The sequence below is a fragment of the Aplidium turbinatum genome, chromosome 11 (genome assembly GCF_918807975.1).
Source record: "Aplidium turbinatum chromosome 11, kaAplTurb1.1, whole genome shotgun sequence".
Lineage (NCBI taxonomy): Eukaryota > Metazoa > Chordata > Ascidiacea > Aplousobranchia > Polyclinidae > Aplidium > Aplidium turbinatum.
In genome coordinates, this window is record NC_137482.1 from 15273920 (window position 1) to 15283687 (window position 9768).

Here is a 9768-nt window from a genome sequence, read left to right on the forward strand (position 1 = left end):
AAATATACCCATACGACCAATTAAAATAAGTTTATTCGATTTTGGATAGAAAGGCTGTTATTTGACAGAGTATCCAAGCAACCGAGGTCCAGGGAGAGAAAAACCCAATAGGCTACATAGCTGTTCAACACAGCAGGTAGATTATGGATAAGTGAACAGGGGTAGTCTGGTCGCACTCCTACCCTCTGTCTCGACCTGCAGGCTGAGCGCTGTAGAAATAGAAGCAGCCAATCAATCTTCATGAAGCGCAAATGGCGTTTGATCTGCGATCGGCCAGACCCAGCGATTATATGCAGAAGCAAAACACTTAAAAAAGTCTATGGACGTTCATAATAAAATGTAGGATATATAATAGCTTTATTATAATGGTATTGGTGACATATTGTGGCTCAACCACTGCCAAATTAGGTTATTATTTGTTTTTTGACGACCGTACTTTTTGTGCGATGTATTATTGTGTGATGTTGACCCAACGGTGGCCTACAATCGTAAATCGAACACAAGCGGTACCGTTTTTAAAGTTTTTGGCATGACCCGACTTGGAAATTGGAATCGAACCATAGTCTACATTACAGAGGTGACGAACTTGCGGCCCGCGGGCCGCATGCGGCCCGTCAAAGGATTTTGTGCGGCCCGTAAAACAATTTGACAATCGCTCATGGATTAAAGACAAAAGACATCTCAAAGCTGTTCTTTTCTAAAATGCACTTTGCAAAAAGTCGTTACAGGTCGAGGCTGACAGATGAAAATCTTAGTATGGAGTTGAGAGTTGCCACATCGTCTGTTCGACCTAATACTGAAAGCTTAATCAAGCAAAACACTTTCCAAAAATCCTACTAAGCAAAAAAACTCAACGCTTCAATGTTATTTTTTGATATTTTATGCATCAATGCTGCATTAGATAGCTTCAGCTGAATGATTCGCATGGGCTTTTGTTTGTTGTTTGAAAAAGAAGTTTTATTAACTGATTTGTTGTTTCAGAGCATAATGATCGAAACGTTTAGTCAACTTGAGCAAAAAGGATAGAGCCAAAAAAGAAGAAATCATACTCATATGAAAGCAAACGCTTCGAAAATTAAACTGTCTTCACTCTTCATTATCAGTGCAAGTAGGCCTACTGCTGCTCTATCCTTTTTGCTCAAGTTGATTTGTTTTTATTTTTTACTGTTGTATGTTTCGATTCTGCGTAAGATAATTTCAACTTTGTGGGTTTTATTACTTTCATCTGTCGTTTGTTACTATTCATGAATAATATCTTGAGTCGCTTCTAAAAGATTTCATAGTAGGTTACGATTAAAAAGTTGTGTGGCCCGATAACTCATATGTAATTGACAAAGTGGCCCGCGGGACCTCAAAAAGGTTCGTCACCCCTGCTACAAGCTGAAGGCACGTCACTCTGCCACTGAGCTAGTTGTGTGAAACAAAAATACAAATGTAGGCTACAACAAACATAGTAGCCTATAAGTGAGGCCTCGGGCTAAGCTTTGTAACAAAGCCAGTTTGGCAAGGTTTTTAAAGGAACGCATAGTTACACAACTGGTAAATTCATTCTTTTTGCAATTGCAGTGATTCAATTTTTTACTTTTTACAGTACATTAACATCTACAAACGTAGTTTGTTGATTTAACGTCTTCAGCAGTCTAAAAGTACAGTAATATAATTTATAAATGCCAAAAGGGTGAGGTTTAGTAACTGGGTAAGAAACCAATAACTTTATTGCCTGAAATCAGGAAGATGGTAGCCTACTGCTATTTTGCATTCATCAAGTTGCATTGGCAAAACAATCTAGCTTCTCAGTATAATTTATTAATTAAGAATCGATTTCGCTATAGTAATAGCTTAGCATCTTCGGCTAACAAATGTAAAAAATAAAATTTGAAAAATAGGAATATTTAAACTTATATTCACCACTTCTTAAAAATGTCGCAATTTGTCATTATTTTAAACAATAAACATTTCTGACATCTTTGTGACATTTAAATTATATACACCGGGTTGTCTCAGCTCAGCTGATGAACTGAATGGCGGGTAAGGCGCTCACCTTCCAATAATGACAATCCTGGCTCGCATCCCGGCTTAAAGTTGGCTGTTGAAAAAGACCGTTCACTTTTACCCATTGTGTAATAAAGTGGGTCGGCGTAGTTGCAAAAGAAAAGGTGGCAAAGAAAAAAGAACTGGCCATTTTCTACTTTAGTTAGTTCTAAAGACTTACAGTGGACAGTAGCAGCCGACAGTCATGATTAGTACCTCATCTTTTTATCACCCAATGCTAACTTTCAAATAGGCCATGGAAATCAATTAACATTACTTCTTTAAATTATAAGCTTATTCTATTGAGCTGTAGACAGTTTTATTTTCCGGCTTGTATTCCTATAGCATGTTTTCTTTAGTTCATTTATTTTACGAAGTAAGTTAAGTAGATCATATTTGATAAGTTTACTTGTCAACCTTTAGTCCAATAAGCCTACCACCAGTGGGCTAATCCAAATATGCTGATGTTTAAAACTTTGGGGATGATTTTGAGACCAGCAGTTTAGAAGTTATATTTGACACTCGTGATAATCAACTAGCCTTGTGTTGCAAATATGTCAGAAACCAATTGGTTAATGTAGCGTCACAAGATGATTGAGTAGCGCGTAGCTCATCCTGTACAACGCCCGCTAGTCACCATACTTTCTCAGTTTGAAGGGCATGTTTTTTTAAATAAAAATAATGATTTGTCTTTTGAAGACGTTTAAAATTACCCTTATTTGCATTTTAAACAGTCAAAGACAAAATGCGCACTAATTTACTGAGCTGAAAAAAAAATAGGCTACGTTGATTTTATTTTGAGGTCTTATTAAGGTTTAGCTTTTATGACTGCAACGGCACAGAAATGTTTGTGTGATCTGGAGTTTGATGCGTTCATGTAATCACTAATTAGCAAGTAAAATATAGTTTTCCCGAATGATTTGTTAGTTTTATAAAAAATAAAAAAAATTCTGTAAAATACAGTAGGCTATCTTGTTGCAGCATTATTAGGTAGTAAAACTGTAGATTGCCAGCTGGCAGTTATTGCTCAGAACTAGATTTATCAATTGATAAATAAATTACAAGTTAATCTACAAAGTCGTTGTTGTTAGGTTATCTAGCGCTAGCCTATCTAGTGTAGTTCTAAAAGAACACACAAGTAGACTAAGCTAATTCAAGAAAAAATCACATCTTTATGACATTGTAAACGCTGTTTCTATTTTGTTATTTAAAAAAATGTGTCCTCTGTTTTGTTGATAAAACATGGTTGGTAGCCTACTGTAACATAGGTTTATGTCTAATCGACACCGCAGACTAGTGAGGTTATCGTGGTGATGTGGGGCTTTCGATACCAAAATAAAATACTCCCACAGAAAATTTACTACAGTTGATTAGTCACTTTACTCAAGTGTGACGATGATTTTGCCTCAGACGGCCACTGCCATAGTGTTTTACGTTGTTCAAAAAATATTTTTATTTTGTCATACTGTACTAAAAATTAGTGTGAAAAGCGCGTCTGTGGGCTATGCGTAGGATTGTACTGTATGTAACCAGTGATCCAAAGCTAGTTGAGTTGTAATTTTTAGTCGAGTGGATTTTCGAAAGCACTGTAAGGAGTTGTAGCCTACATCAGAACAACAGTCTATCTAAATCTTCACCACAACAGGATGTTGTTTTTACGGATTGATTCAGCATTTGGCCTGAAGCGAAAGTGTAGACATTTTAGATTACGTCATTATTTCGCAAGATAGTGTTAAAAACTGTTCAGTAGAATCTGTCTGCTACTTTGGTTATCAAAGAAAGTGATGTACGAAAGAAAGTTAAAACTTTAACTGAAGTACCTGTATTTTCAAAGCTGGTATTGTAGGTAGAGTGAGTATACTTAAAAGCTAGTCGAAATTATTTCAAACCACAAGAAAAACTACGCCACATATGTTTTTAGCAAGATAAACGTAGCTTATTGTATGTTGTCTTTGATGTTAAATGATTTAAATAATTGACAAACGTTCGACAGCGATTAGGCAACGTAAGATAGGCTCTGCTTATCTGCTTGTAGCCTCCTCTGTGTAAAGGCAACTGTTGCTCTCCGCTTTAGCTCTTGGAATTGGATACCTTCTTGCTAAAGAGACCGCTCGTTTAAACCATGACCTACGGCAGGGGTCGGCAACCTTTCTTCAGTCGCGGGCCAAAACAAAACTGCGCAAATGTCAACGGGCCGTACAAGTTTTCCATTTGCACTTCCGTTTTCTTTACTTTTCATAATATTGTTAAAATTGGCGTTCTTATCAGAGTATCTCCATATTTAGCTACTATACGCTTATATAGATTAATATAAAGAAAATTAGTAACAATTGGTAACGAAAAACACCAAGTACTTTATTTATTGACAGCACAACATTAATGTGATATTTGATGTTGTTTCCTGCTAGAAAGTTTCTGAAGGTCAGGTGATAGGTTGGATGAGGCAAGAATCATAACATCTTGCAAGTGGTCATCAGTAAGTTGTGTTCTCAACTTGCCGTTAAATATACGGTTAATTGACTATTGCTAACGCAACTCATGTAGCCTGCAACTAGCATGCAGTAAATAGGCTAATATAACCGGACTTCAAGGTGAAACTGCCAAGTACCTTGATGCTACCTTCTGCAAGCTTAAGCTAAATTTTGCCCCAAACCTAGTTTACTATAACAAAGCGACCCGTGATCGATAGGTCGCGGGTACAAAGGCGCTTTGTGATAATTTCCTATGCTTGGTGGATTCTAACAAGCAGCAAATTCTTCAAAGACAAGAATCACTTGTTGAAAAAAACGGAAAAATGGAACTGGGAGTAAATTATAACTCTAAAAAATAAGGTAATTTAAAAGTCTGGACCGGCTGTCACTAAAAAGGCCAATTCCTGCTTCCTAAGCTACACATATTTCTAAATTATCAACCTTCAAACAAACTAATTCTTAAAACTTCAAATCTATCAAACTATCTGTCAGGCCTGCAACGTCGCTCTCTCTAAAATGCAGTTCGCAGAGAAAGAATATCAAGGAAATTCAAAATGGCGACAATGCCCTAACTAAGCATTGTTGCGGCATAAGTACACAGGCTACGTGATTACAAGTGAGCGTTACGGATAAATATGGAAAAGTAAAAATTGCGAAAGTTTTACATAACATTTAGTAATCTTAATTCGGTTATGTAAAACCAAATGGCAGCATAAAATAATGGGATGTTCGTTTTGGCCCGCCAACTACAATTTGCAAAAATGCTGCGGGCCGGATAATTTTGCTTGGCGGGCCGGATCCGGCCCGCGGGCCGTAGGTTGCCGACCCCTGACCTACGGTATGTATTACGTTGCGTAGCCTGTTCAGTGTTAACGTTTGTTGACAGGATAGGAAACCAGCATTGAGCTATCGCAAATTGGTCAGCGAAACAACTAAAAGGACGCTAATGGCTAAAAATCTAAAACGTATAACTTGTTCCGCTTTGCATCGATTTGTGATTGTTGTTATGATAGACTAGAGTACCGGTATGTGAACAATTTTGTCAAAAAATCTACTAAGGTTTTAATTATAGGCTTTTCTTGAGTGATCATCGTATGCACTACCTGAGCTTAAGGCGAGATTGTCAAGCAACGGGTTTGGGGTTTTTATCAACCTATTAACTGTAGCTTACAACAGGGTTTTTCCGAATACGGTACCTGGCCTATATCTAGAATTTCACAAAATAAGTTACATTATTCAAATGTCCGAGTCCAAGGACTTAGGCTGGGTTCAAAGCATTTATTTTTTTTTGCTTTCCAAACAACCATTAAAAGAACTTTTAAAAGGTTTAGTTACTGTAAATGAGACAGCTGTAGGCTATAGTAGCCTACTTCTGGAGAGACATTAAATTGAGCAGACCAAGATTAATTGGGCAGATTAAGATTGACGTGATATGACACGTAAAGACTCAGCCATAAGCTTACTGCTCTTGTAGCTAAGACCTGGCCTGGGTAACTAAATATTAGGGCGATTTTTTTGTAACCTAAAAAATTCAAAAATGTAACTTTATTTTTGAGAAAAAAAGTAAACAAAAAGTAACTTTATTCAACGAAAACAAGAAAACGAAAGAAAAAAACAACAATTCAACATAAAAAAACATTTAAATTAGCTTCAATTTGTGCTCAAATTATTATAGTTGCACATTCAAATTACACATATGTAATGTTTTACATTCTCTGGCAGAAAGTTTTGTCAATCAAACACTTTAGCTGTTGCAGGGAAAACAAGTGGTTAAGTATAGTTAACACAATTGGTTTCATCGAAAAAATTACTTTATGAGTTTTCGAGAATACACGCGATATGAACAAGCATGGGCTCGTGCAAACCTAAAATCCATACCACAGTAGAAGATATATTAAAAGTCTTGGCATTAGGCCGACATAGAATGCAAATTCATCTCTACAGTAGCGATTAAAGATAAATAAACAAGGGAATTAGGCAAAAAGTATGCAAAATAAAGTGACCTAACAAATGAAAAGTAACCTAAAAACACAAAAAGTGACTTTTGGTAACTATAACTTCTTAAATATTGACCCCACAACCATGAAATTTTGGTTCTACATTTCTTTTGTTAATAGGTATAACCGAAAAAAAAGTAACTTTAGTAACAAAAAGTCACCCTACTAAGTTAATTATGTTATGTGCCCAAATCAAAAGTTTTGAATGTTGTTTAGGTGCGGCTAAGTGTAAATTTATATTTTGCACAAAAATGTCTGCAGAGAAACTAGTAAAATCTCACTGCTGTGGTCGGATACAATGTGGTCACCAATTTCCGAAACAAAGCTTTTGCCTTTTATCTTAACAAGAATCTAATTCGTTTCTCGGCAGCCGATTTGTAGCAAGAATTGACAGCGATAGACACGTGTTTCGCCCATGAGGCTGGGCTCATCAGTATCGCACCGTAGTGTTGAACTGTTTTATTCGCATCAGTAGCTCACGGTACAAAAGATTGCCACGGTGAGAGAGTAAAAACAAACATAGCCAGGTCGAAGACTTTCAGAAACCGGCCTGCCACACCCCGCGGCGGCGGGGAGCGGCGTGATTTATGTGGAAAGAACAGAGCCAACAAAACCAGCAGGCGCCAGGGCAGAGGACATTGTGGCTTGTACTAGTGACTAGTGAGTGCTCAGCCATGTACTAGTGAGTGCTCAGCCTTGTGATGATAGCCGGGAAGAACGCCCCTTTCTTCACAAGAATCTAATTCTATGTTTGAACCATAGACAAATACAACCTATCAATACACGACATTTAACATACCGGTAATACAATTAAGTATAAATTACGAACGTTTTTTGGCTGTATATATGTTAGTCGTTATCAAGTAACAAAATAACTGATTCTATATGTATCAGTGGTTCCCAACTTTTTAATACCGGGAGACCGGCAAAAATAAACAATGAATGTTTGCGGACCGGCTACGAAAAATGTTAGCAAATAGAATAGATAGGCCAATTTGGAATCCTTTGTTCACCAAATTTGTCTTTGCGTGCCACAATACAAGATCTTAGCAATGGTTTAAGCTATGTTTTTGAGACAAAAACTGCAATAAAATGCCAATTAAATTAACTCAAACAACAAAATATCGATCCATTAACATACAAAGTCAATGCTAGTGGGAAATTCATTTGTCATGACGCTGTCAGTATGGATGGGAGCCAAACGATGTACCAAAAAAGTTTCTAACACAAGCAGTTCTGCTTCCTCATCCAACCGATCTTTTTTCTTTGCTTTAATTAAAGCTAGAGAGACGAAACATATTTATCGTACTAGTAGCTGGTTGAAACAACCACCATCAATTTAATTGTTTGAAAGTTAGACACGAATCCACTTCTAAGAGATATGTAGATTTGAGACAGTGTTTTTGTAATTAGACTGCAAAGTAGAATCATAATCGGCCTGCAATTCAATCACACTTTTCATGAAGATAAAGGTCGCATTGCATTAACATCGATGAACGGATTGTTGGCATGGCGAGGATCTTTCGTGTTCCGCAAAATCTTTGTCTAAATTGTTAGTCAACCTTTTTAAGTGTAGACCTTCAATACTTGAGAACTCTTTTAACTTTTCCCCAATTGCAATTTTGTTTCAGCAGCATTTTTGTCAACTCATAGCTATCTCTAAAAAATGCAATCACCCCCTTTCAAAACAAACTCTTTAAACAACAAGATTTTTCCCTCTTAAACTCGTGGTCTGGCAGATTTCCATGAGATAAGTTGCATTTGCTCCTTCTTTCAAAAACCTCAACATTTTTCCCACTCCAAATTTTGTCCCCAACGACTTTGAATTCCTAAATTAGGAGCAAAAGTACCTATTCATCAACATTGCATTCCAAAACATTTCGAAATTTACGCGCAGTATATGACAACATAATTGTAAACGGTACAAAAAAAAGTAGATCATCAAGAGTTAATTTTGATTATAAATTTTGACGTATCAACGAAGGCGAGATACGTCAGTTTTAATCTACAGCTGTGAATCGGCCAAGCGTAAAACGAGTTCTATAGTGAGATAATAACTTTCTATGCCTGTGATTCCGTTTATTAACATTCGCTTGGCAGAGAGTAAAATTTTTTGCGGACCGGCAAAAAAAAGTTACGCGAAATAGCACGGATTCTTGGTCCGGCGGTTAGGAACCGCTGCTATACATTATTGATAATGCATTAATAATAATAATAATAATGTTCAAGAAAATGCAGTATCTTCTGACAGGTGTGAAAATAAATTTCTTTGCATAATAATAATGTTATAGGTTTATTTATTGTCGCTCAGTCGCTCGACAACTGCTAAGGACGTTTAGCGATAGCGATCATTTTTAATTTTATACGGTATCAAGTTTACGATGTCATCACATTATTACCCGATTTTTTACCCACATTATTACCCTCAAGAATACAATCGGTACCATTTTGGTATGACCAGATCTGGAATTGACCTCAAATCTATCAGCACTAGAGCCAAAAAATACATAACTGATCTACATACAATGAATCGATAAAAGAAATACACAAGAATGCATCGGCAAGGCAAACCAGAAGCACATCACATGACGGATAATAAAGAAAAGACGTTTGGAAGATAGGAGGCATCTACGGCAAACAACTGCCTATTGGGCGAGAATTTTTTTATAAGGCATTGACACAAAATAAGCCCACTTAAGAAGTGGGTTAACGTAAAAATTATCAAGTTAATAAATACTGTAAGAAAAATAGTCTACAGCAGTGGTTCCCAACCTGGGGATAAATTACCCCCGGGGGGTAATTTGCCTATTTTTGGGGGGTAACGAGACCAGATTTGGAAGCAAGTGAAGGTTAAGAATTTTATAAAAGCGAAAGAATTGACCAGTCGTCTTTTCAAGGAACTGTGCAAGGAGATGGGAGAAAGATCTGAAGCATTACTGTACCACACAGAAGTATAATGGCTGTTTCGTGGCAAAGTGATAATCCACCTGGTAGAACTTCGTGAGGCTGTCCATGTTTTTCTGATAGAAAAGCCTGACTTGGCTGAATACTTCACTAACCAACAGTGGATTTCCCAGCTGTGCTATCTGGCTGATATCTTTGGTTTGGTGAATCGACAATAGGCAATTCAAGGCAAGAATGTAACTGTGATCGACACCAAAGTAGCCGTAGCAGCAATTATCGCAAAGGTTAAGTAGCAAGCGAGTTGGAAGAGGCACAGTGGCGCAGTTTCAGACGCTCGACAATCGACATGTACCTCGAAGGCAATG